Source organism: Lampetra fluviatilis, chromosome 1 (genome assembly GCF_964198595.1).
Source record: "Lampetra fluviatilis chromosome 1, kcLamFluv1.1, whole genome shotgun sequence".
In the NCBI taxonomy this organism is placed as follows: domain Eukaryota; kingdom Metazoa; phylum Chordata; class Hyperoartia; order Petromyzontiformes; family Petromyzontidae; genus Lampetra; species Lampetra fluviatilis.
In genome coordinates, this window is record NC_136275.1 from 21,349,955 (window position 1) to 21,368,130 (window position 18,176).

The 18,176-nt window shown below is 47.3% G+C and overlaps 1 long non-coding RNA gene across 2 annotated transcripts in view; it reads left to right on the plus strand.

Moving 5' to 3' along the window:
* The window catches only part of LOC144933943 (uncharacterized), a 64,648-nt gene extending 48,568 nt beyond the window's left edge, over positions 1 to 16,080 (plus strand). For both annotated transcript variants that reach the window (XR_013637107.1, XR_013637108.1), the window contains exons 2-3: positions 14,978 to 15,028; positions 15,937 to 16,080. This is a non-coding gene — a long non-coding RNA (uncharacterized LOC144933943). The remainder of the gene's footprint in view (positions 1 to 14,977; positions 15,029 to 15,936) is intronic.
* The last annotated feature ends 2,096 nt before the right edge of the window (positions 16,081 to 18,176 follow it).

Sequence of the window (18,176 nt, forward strand, 5' to 3'; positions counted from 1 at the left end):
ACTGTTGGACGGCAAAATAATATCAGCCGCCAAAATATCGTCCACCGCACCGCACACGTGTTCCCTTTCAGCAGGGCTCATATGATGCGGGTGCATACAAATCGGTCCCGCCGCACTGGTGTCAATATGGTGCGACAAGAGTGAGGTATGGCCGAGATCCAAATCGTTTTTACTGAAAACGTCAGCGTACTCTAACAATAATGAATGCAAAGCGCTCCTTTGCGTGGTCGACAAGGATGTATTTTCCCCGGACAAATCCGTGATCCATCGATCCTGTGAGCAATCGTATCGAGGTCCATCAGCGGCTATTTTAGTGGGTGGTTTACCCTCAAAGCTGGTGAAATCGGTAGTGGCGTGAGCCAATACCGATCCAGCCGGAACGAAGACCCGGTTCGGGCCCCCATTCAACACTTGTATGAATGGGGCCTGACCCGGCTGAACGATAGTTTGAGCCGCTACCAGGGAAAAAGATTTAGCCACCGAATTCGACGGGGATAACAGCACACCCGTCGCACCGTCCGCAGCATCCAAAGGCTTTCGGTAACGCAGCGGAATAAGCATTTGCGAGCCCGACGGCACCTCTACCGTGGCAGCAACAATTGCGTTAACTGCGTTACCCAGGGGCGAACGGCCCAGCAGGGAAGGCAGGAACGACATCCTATGGCCCCCTGGCATTTCTAAGCAACATTGGTCGACAAGTATCTTAACTGGCATGTGGCGCAACAAATCGGTGCCTAATAGGCATGGGACGGCCAGTGAGTGAGAAATCAACACTGGTCCCTCCGCGGTAATATTCCCGATAGCAATGCGCACATCAACTTGTCCGAAAATACCCATGCTACCCCCATTAGCAGCAACACACGCGTCATTAACCGGTCGGATCCGTGATGTGGGAATGGACAGGAGATGAAAAATTACATCTGAAATGATGGTGGCAGACGCGCCTGTGTCCACCAAAATATGAACCTCGATCCCCTCGATGGTACCCCGTACCGTCGATGAGCCCGACGCGGCTGCTATCACCCTATGGACCAATTTTTTTCATTGTGTCGCAGAGTGCGGCATCGACACAGGTGCACCACAATTACCGTCCGGAGCGCAAACATTTGTGTGAGTGGATGGGTGATGTGACAAGACCTGCCGGGTTTCTGATGTGTGCCAACTTGCCCGAGGGTGTCGTGGATCCGCGTCCGGTGGAGGAGATGGAAGCTGGCCCGACGGGAGCTGAGAAGGCTGAGGTCGGCAGCGGCAATCCCGGGCGAAATGGCCTCGTCGGCCACACCTAAAACACGTGGCCGTCGTCGCCCGGCGGTCGCTCGTCCCGGGCCCTGCACGTGGTCGACCAGCCCCATCACGCTGGTCGCGCAACCGGCGTTTCGGGACCCAGCGAGAAACAGCAGCCATCACCTCATCCTCGCCGGAGTCATCGGAGCCGTGGACGACCCGACGTGGAGACCACCCCAACGGTGGACCGTCTATTTCTGGATTCTTTGTCCATGCCGCCATCCGATCCCAGCGTTTCAGGTTGAACTTGGCGTCCAAGCAGCACGCCACCCATCGCGACGTAAGCGGTTCATGGCCACATACCGGCAACGAGATGTTTAGTTCCTGGGCCAGCTCAATCATCCTGGAAAGGATGAGAGGATCCTGGAGATCAGCTGACAAGTCGGGGTAGGCAGCCATGGCCAGCGCCAACAGCGCCCCTCGGTAGGCCAAGGGCGATTCCTCTGGTCCTCGACGACGTGACATAAATTTCCTGGTAGCCGCCGTCGGCGGTTCGTAAAACTCCGCCATTTCCGTGAAAGCGTCACAAAGCGTCTTCTTCTTGGTCGCCAGGATGGATCGAAAGACCGCCAGGGAGACATCATCTAGCAGCGTGGGCAGCGCCTCCAGTGCCTCCGTCCATCGTACGGATTGAAAGGCTGACTCGAACCGCCACGTTAACGCACTCCAATCGCCCCCAGCAACAAATTCCTTGATTTCAGGAAGGCGATGTCCGCGGTGAATGTTCGACGCCTCGAGCGTCTCCATTCTCGCTTCCCGCGTATTTCGCAGCTCAGTCAAGATGGCGTCTGGCGGCCGCGTGACAGCAACCCCACCCAAGATGGCGTCCGGCGGCTTCATCGCAGCAGCCCCGCCCAAGATGGCGTCCGGCGGCCGCGTGGTAGCAGCCCCTCCCAAGATGGCGTCCGGCGGCTTCATCGCAGCAGCCCCGCCCAAGATAGCGTTCGGCGGCCGCGTGGTAGCAGCCCCTCCCAAGATGGCGTCCAGCAGCTTCATCTCAGCAGCCCCGCCCAAGATGGAGGCCTCTCCCTGCGTGGCAGGAACAATGGCGGACGTCGATTTCCGCTGGAAATCCTGGTCATCGGCACTCGGCTGAACCCCACGTGGCCGACCAAGGGCCGCTGAGGATGCGATCGCCGTCACCAGATTCAGCAAAATCGCGCGGAGCGACTCGATCTGCTCCGCCAGTCGCCGCCATCCCTCGTCCGCAGTCGAGGACGTCGCTTCTCAAGCCTGTCGGCGATGAGCGGCGTCGGGGAGAGCAGCAGCCGGAGGCAGAGGACCCGCAGCATCCGCCTCAGAAGAAGAACCGGTGGGTTCTTCTTCTTGAGGTGCTTGGGCATCTTAAAGGATCGTCCAAACGGTCTCAAGAGATACTTCTGACACCAATGTAATAAAGCTCTTTGAGACGACTTCTGGAATCCGTCTTTTATTCACTTTAGGTTACAGCTACTTCACGCTGCCGATAGGCAACGTGAAGGGACAGATAGACCGAGAGAGACGCACTGCCACGTGGCAACTCAGAGCCCCGCTCCCGCGTGGCCCCCTCCTCCGTTGTTTCCCATTCTGACCACGTGTCGTTCCTCTCTACCCCTATTTAATACCCGGGTCACGTGGTCTGCTTCAGCCAATCCTCGTTAGCTTGCATCGAATCTTCCAGGCTCCCTTGTCAGCTCCCGGGACCACGCCCCAGACTCATCTCCCCATTGGCTGAGGCCAAAGCCAGCAGAACCAATCTCCATAGCTGTCACCCTTCCATCACGTCAGGGCCATGCCCCCAGGCTTTCCCCCCAGACCGGCAGAGCCAATCACCATGACAAGTTGTGATACGTCAGTGAGCCGGATATATTCTCATAATACATATACAATAGAGGAAGTAGTATCTATTGACTCTGTAGTAGTATCTACTGACTGTACCGTAGTATCTACTGAGCCAGTAGTAGCTTCCGACTGTGTAGTAATATTTAGCGACTGTAGTAACTACTGACCATAGTAGTATTTACTGTGCCTACAGTAGTATCTACCGACTATATAGTCGTAACGACTAACTGTATAGTATCTGCTGACTCTATAGTACTATCCACTGACTATAGTAGTAACTACTAACTCTATAGCAGTATCTACTCACTCTATAATAGTATCTACTGACTCTAGTAGCTACTCACCGTGGTAGTATGTACTGACTGTATAGTAGTATATACTGACTGTAGCAGTATTGACTGAATGTAGTGGTATATGCTGACTGTTTTGGTATCTACTAACTCTATATAGCAGTATCTACCAACTCGATAGCAGTATCTACTATCAATACAGCAGTGTATACCGACTGAGGTGGTACCTGCTATCACTACAGCAGTGCATACTGACTGGTGGTACCTGCTATTATTACAGCAGTACATACTGTGTTGGTACCTGCTATGATTACAGCAGTGCATATTGTGGTGGTACCTGCTATGATTACAGTAGTGCATATTGTGGTGGTACCTGCTATGATTACAGTAGTGCATATTATGGTGGTACCTGCTATGATTACAGCGGTGCATATTGTGGTGGTACCTGCTATGATTACAGCTGTGCATACTGACTGGTGGTACCTGCTATTATTACAGCAGTGCATACTGTGTTGGTACCTGCTATGATTACAGCAGTGCATATTGTGGTGGAACCTGCTATGATTACAGCAGTGCATATTGTGGTGGAACCTGCTATGATTACAGCAGAGCATATTGTGATGGTACCTGCTATGATTACAACAGTGCATACTGCTGTGATACCTGCTATGATTACAGCAGTGCATACTGACTGTGGTGGTAGATTCTATGATTACAGCAGTGCATACTGACTGTGGTGGTACATACTATGATTGCAGCAGTGCATATTGCTGTGGTGGTACATACTATGATTACAGCAGTGTATACTGCTGTGGTGGTACCTATGATTACAGCAGTGAATATTGTGGTGGTATCTGCTATGATGAGACGAGTACATTTTGTGGTGGTGGAACCTGCTATGATGACAGCAGTACATACCAAGTGTGGTGGTACCTGCGATGATGACATCAGTACATACTGTGGTGGTGGTACCTGCTCTGATGAAAGCAGTACATACTGTGGTGGTGGTGGTGCCTACTATGATTACAGCAGTGCATATTGACTGTACTCACCACTCACCCTCACCACTCACAGCTCACCACTCACAGCTCACCCTCACCACTCACACTCACTACTCACCACTCACCCTCACCATTCACCCTCACAACTCACCACTCACCAATCTCCCTCACCACTCACCCTCACCACTCACCCTCACCCTTCACCCTCACCACTCACCACTCACCATCACAACCACCACTCACCCTCACTACTCACCACTCATCCTCACCAATCACCACTGACCAATCACCACTCACCACTCTCCACTAACCCTCACCACTCAACCTCACCACTCACTCTCACCACTCACCCTCACCACTCACCCTCACCACTCATCACTCACCACTCACCCTCACCACTCACCCTCACCACTCACTAATCACCACTCACAACCGCCACTCACCCTCACCACTCAGCCTAACCACTCACCCTCACCACTCACCCTCACCACTCACCCTCACAACAACCACTCACCCTCACCGCTCACCACTCATCCTCACCAATCACACCCTCACCAATCACCACTCACCCTCACTGCTCACCCTCACTGCTCACCCTCACCGCTCAGCACTCACCCTCACCACTCACCCTCACCACTCACGCTCACTACTCACCCTCACCACTCACCACTCACGCTCACCACTCACCATTACCACTCACCCTCACCACTCACTAATCACCACTCACAACCGCCACTCACCCTCACCACTCACCCTCACCACTCACTCTCACCACTCACCCTCACCACTCACAATTCACACTCACCAACTCACCACTCACGCTCACCACTTACCCTCACCCTCACCACTCACCAGTCACGCTCACCAACTCACCACTCACGCTCACCACTCACCCTCACTACTCACCCTCACTACTCACCCTAACCATTCACCCTCAACACTCACCCTCACCACCACCACTCACCCTATTCCCATTTTTAAAAAAAACTTGCTTACGTGTCGCCAAGTATACACCACTCACGCTCACCGCTCACCCTCACCGCTCACCCTCACCACTCACCATTTACGCTCACCACTCACCCTCACCACTCACCCTGACCACTCACTAATCACCACTCTCAACCGCCACTCACAACCGCCACTCACCCTCACCATTCACCCTCACTACTCACGACTCATCTTTACCAATCACACCCTCACCAATCACCACTCACCCTCACCACTCACGCTCACCACTCACCCTCACCACTCACGCTCAACACTCACCATTACCACTCACCCTCACCACTCACTCTCACCACTCACCCTCACAACAACCACTCACCCTCACCACTCATCCTCATCAATCACACCCTCACCAATCACCACTCACCCTCACTGCTCACTCTCACCGCTCACCACTCACCACTCATGCTCACCCTCACCACTCACCCCTCACTAATCACCACTCACAACCGCCACTCACCCTCACCACTCACCCTCACCACTCACCCTCACCCTCACTACTCACCACTCATCCTCACCAATCACACCCTCACCAATCACCACTCACCCTCACCACTTACCCCCACCACTCACGCTCACCACTCACTACTCACCCTCACCACTCACCACACTCACCCTCACCACTCTCCCTCACCACTCACCCTCACCACTCACCCTCACCACTCACCAGTCACGCTCACCACTCACGCTCACCACTCACCCTCACTACGCACCCTCACTACTCACCCTAACCACTCACCACTCACCCTCAACACTCACCCTCACCACCACCACTCACCCTATTCCCGTTTTAAAAAAAACTTGCTTACGTGTCGCCAAGTATGCTTAACATTTCTTACAGACACACACATTCACTAATTTAGCTTTTGACATTACACATACAAAACGTCAGCTTGTACTTTTGTCACGATAGCAGGTACCACCACCACAGTGATGGTGAGTGTTGAGGGTGAGTGGTGAGCGGTGAGGGTGAGTGGTGAGGGAGAGCGGTGAGTGGTGAGAGTGAGTGGTGAGGGTGTGTGGTGAGTGGTGAGGGTGAGTGGTCAGGGTGAGTGGTGAGTGGTGAGGGTGAGTGGAGAAGGTGAGTGGTGAGTGGTGAGGGTGAGTAGAGAGGGTGAGTGGTGAGGGTGAGAGTGAGTGGTGAGTGGTGAGGGGGAGTGGTGAAGGTTAGGGTGAGTGGTGAGTGTGAGTGGTGAGGGTGAGTGGTGAGGATGAGTGGTGAGGGTGAGGGGTGAGTGATGAGGGTGATTGGTGAGGGTGATTGGTGAAGGTGAGGGTAAGTGGTGAGGGTGAGTGGTGAGAGTGGTGAGTGGTGAGAGTGGTGAGTGGTGAGGGTGAGTGGTGAAGGTGAGTGGTGAGTGCTGAGGGTGAGTGGAGAGGTTGAGTGGTGAGGGTGAGTGGTGAGAGGTGAGGGTGAGTGGTGAGGGTGAGTGGTTAAGGTGAGGGTGAGTGGTGAGGGAGAGTGGTGAGGGAGAGTGGTGGTGGTGAGGGTGAGGATGGTTGGTGAGGATGAGTGGTGAGCGTGAGTGGTGAGAGAAAGGGGTGAATGGTGCGGGTGAGGGAGAGTGGTGAGGGTGAGTAGTGGTGGTGAGGGTGAGTGCTGAGGATGAGTGGTGAGGGTGATTAGTGAGTAGTGAGGGTGAGTGGTGAGGGTGAGCGTGAGTGGTGAGGAGTGAGTGGTGAGAGTGAGTGGTGAGGGTGAGTGGTGAGAGTGAGTGGTTAGGGTGAGTGGTGAGGGTGAGTGGTGAGGGTGAGTGGTCAGAGTGAGTGGTGAGGGTGAGTGGTGAGGGTCAGTGGTGAGTAGTGAGAGGTGAGGGTGAGTGTTGAGGGTGAGTGAGAGGTGAGGGTGAGTGGTGAGAGTGAGTGGTTAGGGTGAGTGGTGATGGTGAGTGGTGAGGGTGAGTGGTGGTGAGGGTGAGTGGTGAGAGTGAGTGGTGAGAGTGAGTGGTGAGGGTGAGTGGTGAGGATCAGTGGTGAGTGGTGAGAGGTGAGTGGTTGTGGTGAGGGCAAGGATGATTGGTGAGGGTGAGTGTTGAGGTAGAAGGGTGAGTGGTGAGGGTGAGTGGTGAGAGAGTGGTGAGGGTGAGTAGTGGTGGTGAGGGTGAGTAGTGAGTAGTGAGGGTGAGTGAGTGGTGAGGGTGAGTGATGGTGAGTGTGAGTGGTGAGTGATAGTGAGTGATGAGTGATAGTGAGTGGTGATGGTGAGTGGTGAGAATGAGTGGTTAGGGTGAGTGGTGAGTGGTGAGGGGTGAGTGGTGGTGGTGAGGGTGAGTGGTGAGAGTGAGTGGTGAGAGTGAGTAGTGAGGGTGAGTGGTGAGGGTCAGTGGTGAGTGGTGAGAGGTGACTGGTGGTGGTAAGGGCGAGGATGATTGGTGAGGGTGAGCGTGAGTTTTGAGGGAGAAGGGTGAGTGGTGAGGGTGAGTGGTGAGAGAGTGGTGAGGGTGAGTAGTGGTGGTGAGGGTGAGTAGTGAGTAGTGGGGTGAGTGAATGGTGAGGGTGAATGATGGTGAGTGTGAGTGGTGAGTGATAGTGAGTGGTGAGTGATAGTGAGTGGTGATGGTGAGTGGTGAGGGTGAGTGAGGGCGAGTGGTGAGGGAGAGTGGTGAGGGTGTATATATTTTTGCCTATGATGACAGCAGTACATGCTGACGTTTTGTATGTTAAATGTAAAAGCTAAACGTGTGAATGTGTGTGTCTGTTGGAAATGTTAAGCACGCAGTTTGTTAAAAAGGGAATATGGCGATTCTAAAGTAATCTACAACCCTCGATTCCTTCGCAACGATTGCAAAGAATCGCTTCTTTTCGCGCTTGGGCTACATTTTTAATTACAGAGTTTTATTTTCATTGGTATATAGTGAGTGATGAGTGATAGTGAGTGGTGATGGTGAGTGGTGAGAATGAGTGGTTAGGGTGAGTGGTGAGTGGTGAGGGGTGAGTGGTGGTGGTGAGGGTGAGTGGTGAGAGTGAGTGGTGAGAGTGAGTAGTGAGGGTGAGTGGTGAGGGTCAGTGGTGAGTGGTGAGAGGTGACTGGTGGTGGTAAGGGCGAGGATGATTGGTGAGGGTGAGCGTGAGTTTTGAGGGAGAAGGGTGAGTGGTGAGGGTGAGTGGTGAGAGAGTGGTGAGGGTGAGTAGTGGTGGTGAGGGTGAGTAGTGAGTAGTGGGGTGAGTGAATGGTGAGGGTGAATGATGGTGAGTGTGAGTGGTGAGTGATAGTGAGTGGTGAGTGATAGTGAGTGGTGATTGGTGATGGTGAGTGGTGAGGGTGAGTGAGGGCGAGTGGTGAGGGAGAGTGGTGAGGGTGTATATATTTTTGCCTATGATGACAGCAGTACATGCTGACGTTTTGTATGTTAAATGTAAAAGCTAAACGTGTGAATGTGTGTGTCTGTTGGAAATGTTAAGCACGCAGTTTGTTAAAAAGGGAATATGGCGATTCTAAAGTAATCTACAACCCTCGATTCCTTCGCAACGATTGCAAAGAATCGCTTCTTTTCGCGCTTGGGCTACATTTTTAATTACAGAGTTTTATTTTCATTGGTATGTTATGTTTTAAAGTTTTCAGGAGTTTTTAATTATATTTTTGCCCCGGTCAACGCCGGATATTTCCCATTCGTAGCAGTTTATATCGACTCTATAACCAACTTATTTTAAACGGGAATAAGCCGATTCTAAATGAATCTACAACCTTCGATTCCTTTTCGCGATTGAGAGAATCGATTCTTGGCGCGGTCGGGTTTAAATTTTTAATTACACAGTTGTATTTTCATTGGTATGTTATGTTTAAAAGTCTTTGCCTGACATGTGTGGGGTGTCGAGGCCTAGTACCGTGCAGAGCCTCCGGCCTCGCCTAGATTGCCCACCCGGCCGAGGCTGGGTGCTGGGGCCGCTACCCCCCCCCCCGCGCTACAATAATACTGTCTAATCGCTATAATTTTATTATCTACCGACCCTATAATAGTAATTGCACACATTGGGGTGGGGGGGGAGTGAAGAGGACGTGAAACTTTTATTAATTTACCTCAGCGTCGCGTGTTAATGCGTGTGCATATTTTTAATGGGAATGAAAAATGGCGTCCACCCCGCAGTGTCGGCGTTGCTGCCCGTTGCCAGGGGCAACCGCCCGTTGTCAGGGGCAACCGCCCGTTGCCAGGGGCAACCGCCTTCGCGCATGCGCAATGGCGTGCTTCGTCACGTGCCGGTCGGCAATAGTAAATAAATAAATAAAGAGAAATCGCACTAAATCGATAATCGGTCCGATTTAAAGTTTAGGGACGAAAAATCGGAAATGCCTATTTTCACCGCGGGGCCGGGGGCGTGCCGAACGGCAAAATTTAATCTCGGCGAACCCGACGGTCCGAGAGCCAAATCCCCCACAAGCGAGCGTATGCAGATGGACAGACAGACAGACAGACAGACGGACAGACAGACAGACGGACAGACAGACAAAAAGTGAATTATATAGGTAAGATTGTGCTTCTTATTCAACACCAGATGGTGATTTTTATTTGGCCCTGCATATAAAGGAAATAAAAGCAAACGTTTTTGTCTCACTCTAAAAAATAAGGCAATAGCCAAATAGTAATTATGTGCATTTGTGATGAAAACAAACCTTCATCATAGGCACAGCTGGATCCATGATTTTAAATGAGGATCTCAGTTGTGTTGGCTCACTGTCAGTGGTATTGGCTCCAGAAGGCAACCGGCAGTCCTCTTACGATTTGATTGTTGTTCATTGAAGCGCATTTGGGACACAATGCACGGGTCGTTTTTCCTACGTAATGTTTTGTTTTATAAGGAAAGTAAATGTACAAGGAAACGCAAGCGACGATTAGGATAGGAGGAGAGGGCGTTATGTTTGATGCAGCGATGTTGGGGCAGAGATGGGCTATTTATTCCCTCACAGGGGCTCCCCATTGCATGGAAGCTCATTAACACTGATGGCGATGAATTCCAAATGCCCAGCTATTGCTTGGTCGAACAAAAGCCGCAGGATATTGAGGCTGAGCAGACAAAATGTGCGAGGGTAAAACAATGCAGATGGGAACGATTCTCCGAGTTCACTCTGAGGGGATCTCGTTATTCAAAGAAACCTTGAGTATTATTGTACAATACGACGTGTAAAAACAATTAGATGGGGTGGAAAGATGTCAGAGAGGTGAGCGCACTTCTCTATGAGTTCGATTCCCAGCCACGACTATCCATCAGCAGTGAGTGATATACTAAACTAAACTAATTTAAATTTTACCAGGTAAGGCCCATTTAGCTATTTAGCTCTTTTTCAGAAGCGATCTGAACACAAATGATAGCTCAGCCAAGTGGCTTATCATGTTTCTAAATGTGGAGGGAAACCCGGAGGACCTCTAGAAAAATCCAAATGACCACAGGAAGAACATGCAAACTACAAATCTACAGACATCGTCAGGGTCGGGATCGAATTCAAGAGCTCCTATATACCAGGCGAGGCAGTTAACATCTTGCCACCATGAACCAGTCCATCTAAACACACTGCCAAATGCGGTGAAGTATTTCCCAACAACTTACACGACCAGCACGACGTGGGGAGGCCTTCATCCTGTGGTATAAGTACTGTAAATTATAATTTTTTAGATGCAGATTTTTTTTTTTACAAAGATGCCTTGGCTGATATAATTGCCAATGGGCGAAGGGTTCCGTCTCAAAGGTAATTCGTTTGTGATGAGCAAAATGACATGTGCATCGCAATAAACATTTGAGTGACGCTTGGTGAGATCGCCTGTAAGGTTAATAATCCAGATCCCATAATTTGTCCGTGGTCGATAAAATAAATACCTTGCTCTGCAAATTCAAGGAGTGGTTCTTCTCGGGAGAAATCTACTACTCCCACAATAACAATAATAATACTCATTTGCAACCAGTTGTCAATCCACTGCTGAATTAAGGCATTTTCACATCATATAGGTCATGGGGGTTGTTTGACTGTCGTCCTGTGGTCAGTACACGTTAGGGAAGGGGTGTGTGGGGGGCAGGACTTGTTCATATATAATTTGCCAACGATGCAGTGGTCATAAGGTTTCTTTTTTTTACCATACTTCACCACAGGTGTCACTCACCACTGATGTTAGCTGTGGTCTGGAATACAACTCAAATCGCCAGGTTCAGAGTGCAATGCGCCCGCCACTGCGTCACCACTCCACCCCAATTCCCTCCATAGGAATGTGGAAATTCCACAGATATGAGCAGGGATACACATTTAAAATGTATTATTTACATTGCTTTCAATAGACATGGTCGTAACCATGCCTATGCTCAGAACATTACTTATATTCACCTTTACATTTGTGGCAAGGTAGAACTAAATGATGCTGCATGTCATCATGGAAACATCTACAAAAAGCGTCCTCTATTTTGATGCTGATTTGCAAGGGACTGTGTTTGACTCCACCCAACTCCTCTATCAGGCGCCTTTATCACTATCAGTCAGTTATGTGTGGCCGTTTGTTCATCTCAGCAATCGCGAAATAACAAAAACGTCAGCTGAGTAATTCCACTCCTACCGCTGTCGACAGCGATGCCCGCTCGAGCGATAATCCCTGTGCCGGGCAATAAAGCAGCATCAACACTGCGAGGACGAAAGGAAATTGCTATTAGCCATCCACCCTGGCAATAAACGAGGCATTTTGACATTACAAAATCCAGGCCCTAATGCAACTGCTTTGGTGACCAAGCATTGACATTTTCCCTTTTAACGCCTCCGTGGAGCTTCACTGTCAGCGTCAATGCTCGATACCCAGTGCTGCAAAACTAACCAAAGTCACGCCGTATGTGAACTAAGTGTTGAGAGAGTCACTTTCAAATGGAACCTCTGTCTCGGATGACCGATTTAACATGGCTTTAGAAGAAATGTAATCCCACATCTGGAATTCATTATTACATTTAAGCTATTGTACGTTGTATTTCTTCTAAATAACACGTAATGTTAAGTTAACGTAGATAATGTTATTATTTCAGAGCTGGGATGTTCAGCAGTGATGCTAGGCACGTGCGTTTATGGGAAAAATGCAAAAACCTCACTCGCCAATGCAGCTACATTGTTACCTGTTTTTAAATTACATCAACACATCATCATCAGCTGGGATCCCTCGAAGTCGAGTATGATGATCGTCCATGGACAGCAATGATGGTCAGGGTTTGTGGGTACGCAGTTGGCTGATGAGGCCAATACTGGAACCACACATCTTGTTACAGTGGCAGCAATGTGTTGTCGTTAATGATAGTTTGGAAGGTTTTTAGTGTCCTGTCTGGCCTTGGTGCAGTCTTTCCTTCGTACCCGTTTGTCAGTTTGGTGATGGCATCTTTGTGACCCGAAGTGTCGAACACGTTGGTGGACTCAAGCTTTGCAAGATGAACGGTCAAGTGCCACGCGTATGTTAGAATGACATAGCCAAAAACCTTGCTGTTGGCTTCTACAATCAGACCCATATATGGTGGTTACTGCTGCCCTTTCATTAACCTACTCTGTTGATCAAACCATGGCCCCTGTTGTTTTTGAAAAACACTTTCAATGCCCAAAAAATTAAAGCACAATAATCATCATTTGTATATACCAAGTAACAGTAATCTGAATACACTTTAAATGGAGGAATAATATTTTTTCAGGTACTTGACTAAGTAATCTGGTTACAGCAAGGGGTTGATTGTCAAGCATTACTATTTAAACCTGTTTGCTCGAGCTATGATTACTGAATTAAACAAATTCGACTCCGACGAATCCCCTATGGACCATTACTATATGAATTACATTTTTGGGGTAATTATGTTAAAATATAGATATATCATGCACAAGCTTGAGCATTTGTGTGTGCATGCACCCATGGATGAGGATCTGATTTACGTGTACACGATGGAGTGATAATGCAATCATTTGGTAGCCCTCGTGGTCTGAGTGGGAATCCTATGCTCCTGGTGGTCTCAGTGCTTGTTCTTGTGGTTCTGGTGGTGCCAGCGATTTGAGTAGCAGTCCCGGTGGGCCAGCGGTAGTCTCTTTGGCAGGGGCGGTTTCTTCATTAGGGCGATTGGGCGACGCACCACCAATGTGTGAAAGGGACTTTTTCAATCACATTAACAATCTCATTCAACCACAGAGCTATGCTAGCCGTTACTGTGCCTCTGGATATAGTCCAATCAGCGTCATGTCACGTTCTGTGGAGTACCGCCTCTTTTTGGGCGATTTCACTCCGGCTGAGAATCGCCCCGTGTGGTCCCATAGACTTACATTCAAAGATGTTTTTTTTCGAAGGGCGGGCGCTGCAATGCATTCTCTATGGCTTCCGGGAGGGCTCGCACTAACGTGCTTACGTCATCATACGTAAGCACTTTTCAGTCAACAAAATTACTTGTCGCCACCTAGTGGAATCTTTAATAAAAGAAACTGAGTGGATTGTAATAATAGTGAGTATAGAAACAAACAAGATGTATTGTAAGAGTCACTTTATTTTGTATTAATATTAAAGAAGTGAAGTTGCCTTTACATGCTTAAGCTGTTAATTTATCCATTGCATGGGTGGACCTTATCCTTATCAATCATCCAGATATTTGCCCCCCCTGAGAGATTTTGCAGGAGCCGCCACTGCTCTTTGGTCTGATCAGTCGTCTGGTAGTAGTTCCTGTGTCATCCGAGTGGTAGACCCGGTGGTCCCGGTAAGTTGAGTGATACTACATTTGGTCCTGGTTGTCCAAACATTGGACCCAGGAGAAGTTGTGGAGCCCCTGTTGGGCTCAGTGGGAGGCCGGGCTGTGTGAAGCAGCTACATGTACCATTATAATCATCATTTACCATGAACAATTCATTGCTGAATGAAGGCCTCCCCAAGCCGAGGCTATCTCCCACATGAGTACAAACAAAAGATGTCCAATGGAATTGTAATCAAAGCTCTCCAGATCATGCAGGATTTTTTGTTTAGCAATAATGCAGTGCATGCACTGTGTAACAACTTAACACTCTGGTCGGCTGGATCCAGAGGTGTAAAGTACTTGAGTAATTTTACTTGAATACTGTACTTAAGTATTATTTTTGGGGATTTTTACTTTACTTGAGTACGAATAAAAATCAATACTTTTACTTTTACTTAATTAAATTTTTTTAGAAAAAAAAGTACTTTTTACTCCTTACAATTTTATTTACAGTCAAAAATTACTTATTTTTTGGAGATCACTTCATTCTATTTTCCCTTGCTATTACCAAACCAATTGAATTGCGCTGATGCCCAGATTAATTTAAATGTTATTTATTCTGCCTATGAAAATCGTTTTCACATTACATGAAATTGGTCAGACATGTTCATTGGTCCTTTGGAAGTGACGTCATGTCACATCTATTACCACAATGCACAGCACCTTGACCTGGAAATTAGAAAAATTATAACAGTCAATCAGTGGAAGAAAATGGAGGAAGAACGTGATTCAGCTGCGAGCACAGTCCAAAATCAGCCACAGGATCAAGAGCACCCGTGGCCGTATCTTAGCGAATTCTTTTCTTTTAGTGGTATTAATAAGGATTAATTCAAGATGAAATGTGTCCTTTGTCTCCCGCTTAATAAGGAAATATCGGCCTTCAAAAGTTCGCCATCAAACTTAAGGAAGCATATTGAGGTAAGTACGTTAAGTATTTTGTTTTACTGATAGTTTTTTTATGTGCATGTTTTGACCTTGACGGTGCGCCTTTTATATGTGTAGTAGGCCTATTTTCACTAATGCATGCGATTGACAATATAAGGCTCAGGTAATAAAATGCTAAAATGCATTTGTAATTGTCTGTAAATTATTTGCTATGGTACCGTTAGGTCCATGGGAAATTTGGCGCCTATAGCAGTATTGCTTTGAATCATCATTATCGTTCCGTGCTCTCATTGTGTTTGAATTCATGCACAACACAAGAAAACCAAGCGAGAAATTTTTATTTTTAATAATTACCAAACATCATGTTGTATTGTCAAAACGGTAACACTTTACAATAAGGTTAATTAGTTAATGTATTAACTAACATTAACTAACCATGAGCAATACATTTGTTACTGTATCTGTTAATCTTTGTTAACGTTAGTTAATAGAAATACAGCTGTTCATTGTTTGTTCATGTTAGTTCACAGTGCATGAACTAATGTTAACAAGATTTTAATAAAGTATTAGTAAATGTTGAAATTAACATGAACAAAGATTAATAAATGCTGTATACGTGCAGTTCATTATTAGTTCATGTTAACTAATGTAGTTAACTAACGAAGCTTATTGTAAAGTGTTACCGTCAAAACTAATGTAATGAAATCAATTCACCATGTCATGTCAGCCTTACAGTCCTGTGTTTTTGTCAATATAATCAGAAATAAAATGAATGTTTGATAGTCACTAAATGCTACTGTATTTCTAAAATCAACAAGTATTTAACATTATAAAGTGTGAAATTGGATGCAAATGTCAGTTTATTAATGCTGTAATCAGAGAGTGCATGTGTAATTGTTACATTTATATTGAATACAAATATTTATTTGTTGTTTTTACAGAGAATGCACCAAATCACCTCAAAAACTACTCTAAATTGACAGCACAGAAGAGAAAGATCGGGACCTCCACCCATGCTTCCAGCAGTAAGCAACTGAAAGTTGACTCAGTTTTTCCAGTCAAACATGTGTCTCCAGTCACTGTGAACAAAGCTATATTAAGGTACATCATTCAAGGACTTCATCCTTTCAGCACTGTTGATCTGCCATCATTTAAAGCGCTGATTAGTACATTGCAGCCTGGCATTTCTGTCATTACAAGGCCTACTTTACGCTCCAAGATTGCTGAAGCTGCTCTGATCATGAAACAGAAAGTGACTGCTGCCATGAGTGAAGTTGAATGGATTGCAACCACAACAGATTGTTGGACTGCATGTAGAAAGTCATTCATTGGTGTAACTGCTCACTGGATCAACCCTGAAAGTCTTGAAAGACATTCCGCTGCACTTGCCTGCAAAAGATTAATGGGCTCTCATACTTTTGAGGTACTGGCCAGTGCTATGAATGATATCCACTCAGAGTATGAAATACGTGACAAGGTTGTTTGCACAACCACAGACAGTGGTTCCAACTTTCTGAAGGCTTTCAGAGTTTTGGTGTAGAAAACAATGATATCGAGACTGAGGCAAGAAGGTGTGAAAGTGATGACACTGATTCTGAAGGCTGTGGTGAGGGAAGTGATGGTGTGGAATTCCAAGATGCCTCTCGAGTCCTGGACCAAGACGATGGCTTCGAATTCCAGCTACCAAAACATCAAAAGTGTGGCTGTCACTTACTTAACCTAGTCTCAAGCGTTGATGCCCAAAAAGCTCTCTCAAATGAACACTACAAGAAACTCTACAGATCTGTCTTTGGCAAATGCCAAGCTTTATGAAATAAAAGCAGCCGATCGGCTCTAGCAGCTGAAGCTGTTGAAGCAGAAAGCAGGCTTCAGCTTTTAAGGCCAAACCAAACGCGGTGGAATTCAACTTTTATGGCTGTTGACAGAATTCTTCAAATTTGCAAAGAAGCAGGAGAAGGCGCACTTAGGAATATATGCACCTCTCTTGAGGTTCCAATGTAAGTGTTTTTCCCCTCTATTGATGTAAACAAATGTGGGTTGTTGTTGTTGTATACTCTTTGATTATGCCGATTTCTCCTGTAGGTTTAATCCAGCAGAAATGCTGTTCTTGACAGAGTGGGCCAACACAATGCGTCCAGTTGCAAAAGTACTCGACATCTTGCAAACGGAAACGAATACACAGCTGGGGTGGCTGCTACCTAGTGTCCATCAGTTAAGCTTGAAACTTCAGCGACTCCACCATTCTCTCAGGTACTGTGACACACTTGTGGATGCACTACAACAAGGAATCCAAACACGATTCAAGCATATGTTTGAAGATCCTGAGATCATCGCAGCTGCCATCCTTCTCCCTAAATTTCGGACCTCTTGGACAAATGATGAAACCATCATAAAACGAGGTAAATGAATGCAAGCAACATACACTTGACGAATTCTAATCTGGGCAACATTTGAGCCATACCAATATTTTTTTTTTTGCACTTTTTAGGAATATTATGATCCGATCTTTGGCTGTGATCTCAATATGAATATTGATGTATAGTATTCTTGCAGCAGGTTGTAGTTATCCCTCAGTGTTTCTTGAAACAAAACTCTCGTATCATATGTGGCTTGGAAATGCCGTTAGAATGTATGCTAAAATAAGGGATTTGCATGATTTTAGACATTTACATGTAGATGACTGCATGTAAATGTAGTTAATGACAAAATCCATAAAATTTGTTCCCAGTCAGAAGTCCCTCAACCAAACCTTTCTTTGTGTCTGCTCACTCTGCTTGTAGGCATGGACTACATCAGAGTGCATCTGGAGCCTTTGGACCACAATAAGGAATTGACCAACAGTTCATCTGATGATGAAGATTTTTTCGCTTCTTTGAAACCAACAACACATGAAGCCAGCAAAGAGTTGAATGAATATCTGGCCTGTGTTTCAGACACCAGGGAGTCTCTGCTCACGTTCCCTGCTATTTGCAGCCTCTCTATCAAGACTAATACACCTCTTCCTGCATCGGCTGCCTGTGAGAGGCTTTTCAGCATTGCGGGATTGCTTTTCAGCCCCAAAAGAGCTAGGCATGACACTCACAATTTTGAAAATCAGCTTCTGCTTAAGTTAAATCTGAGGTTTTCAGGGGCGGTTTCTTCATTCGGGCGATTGGGCGACACACCACCAATGTCATTCAAC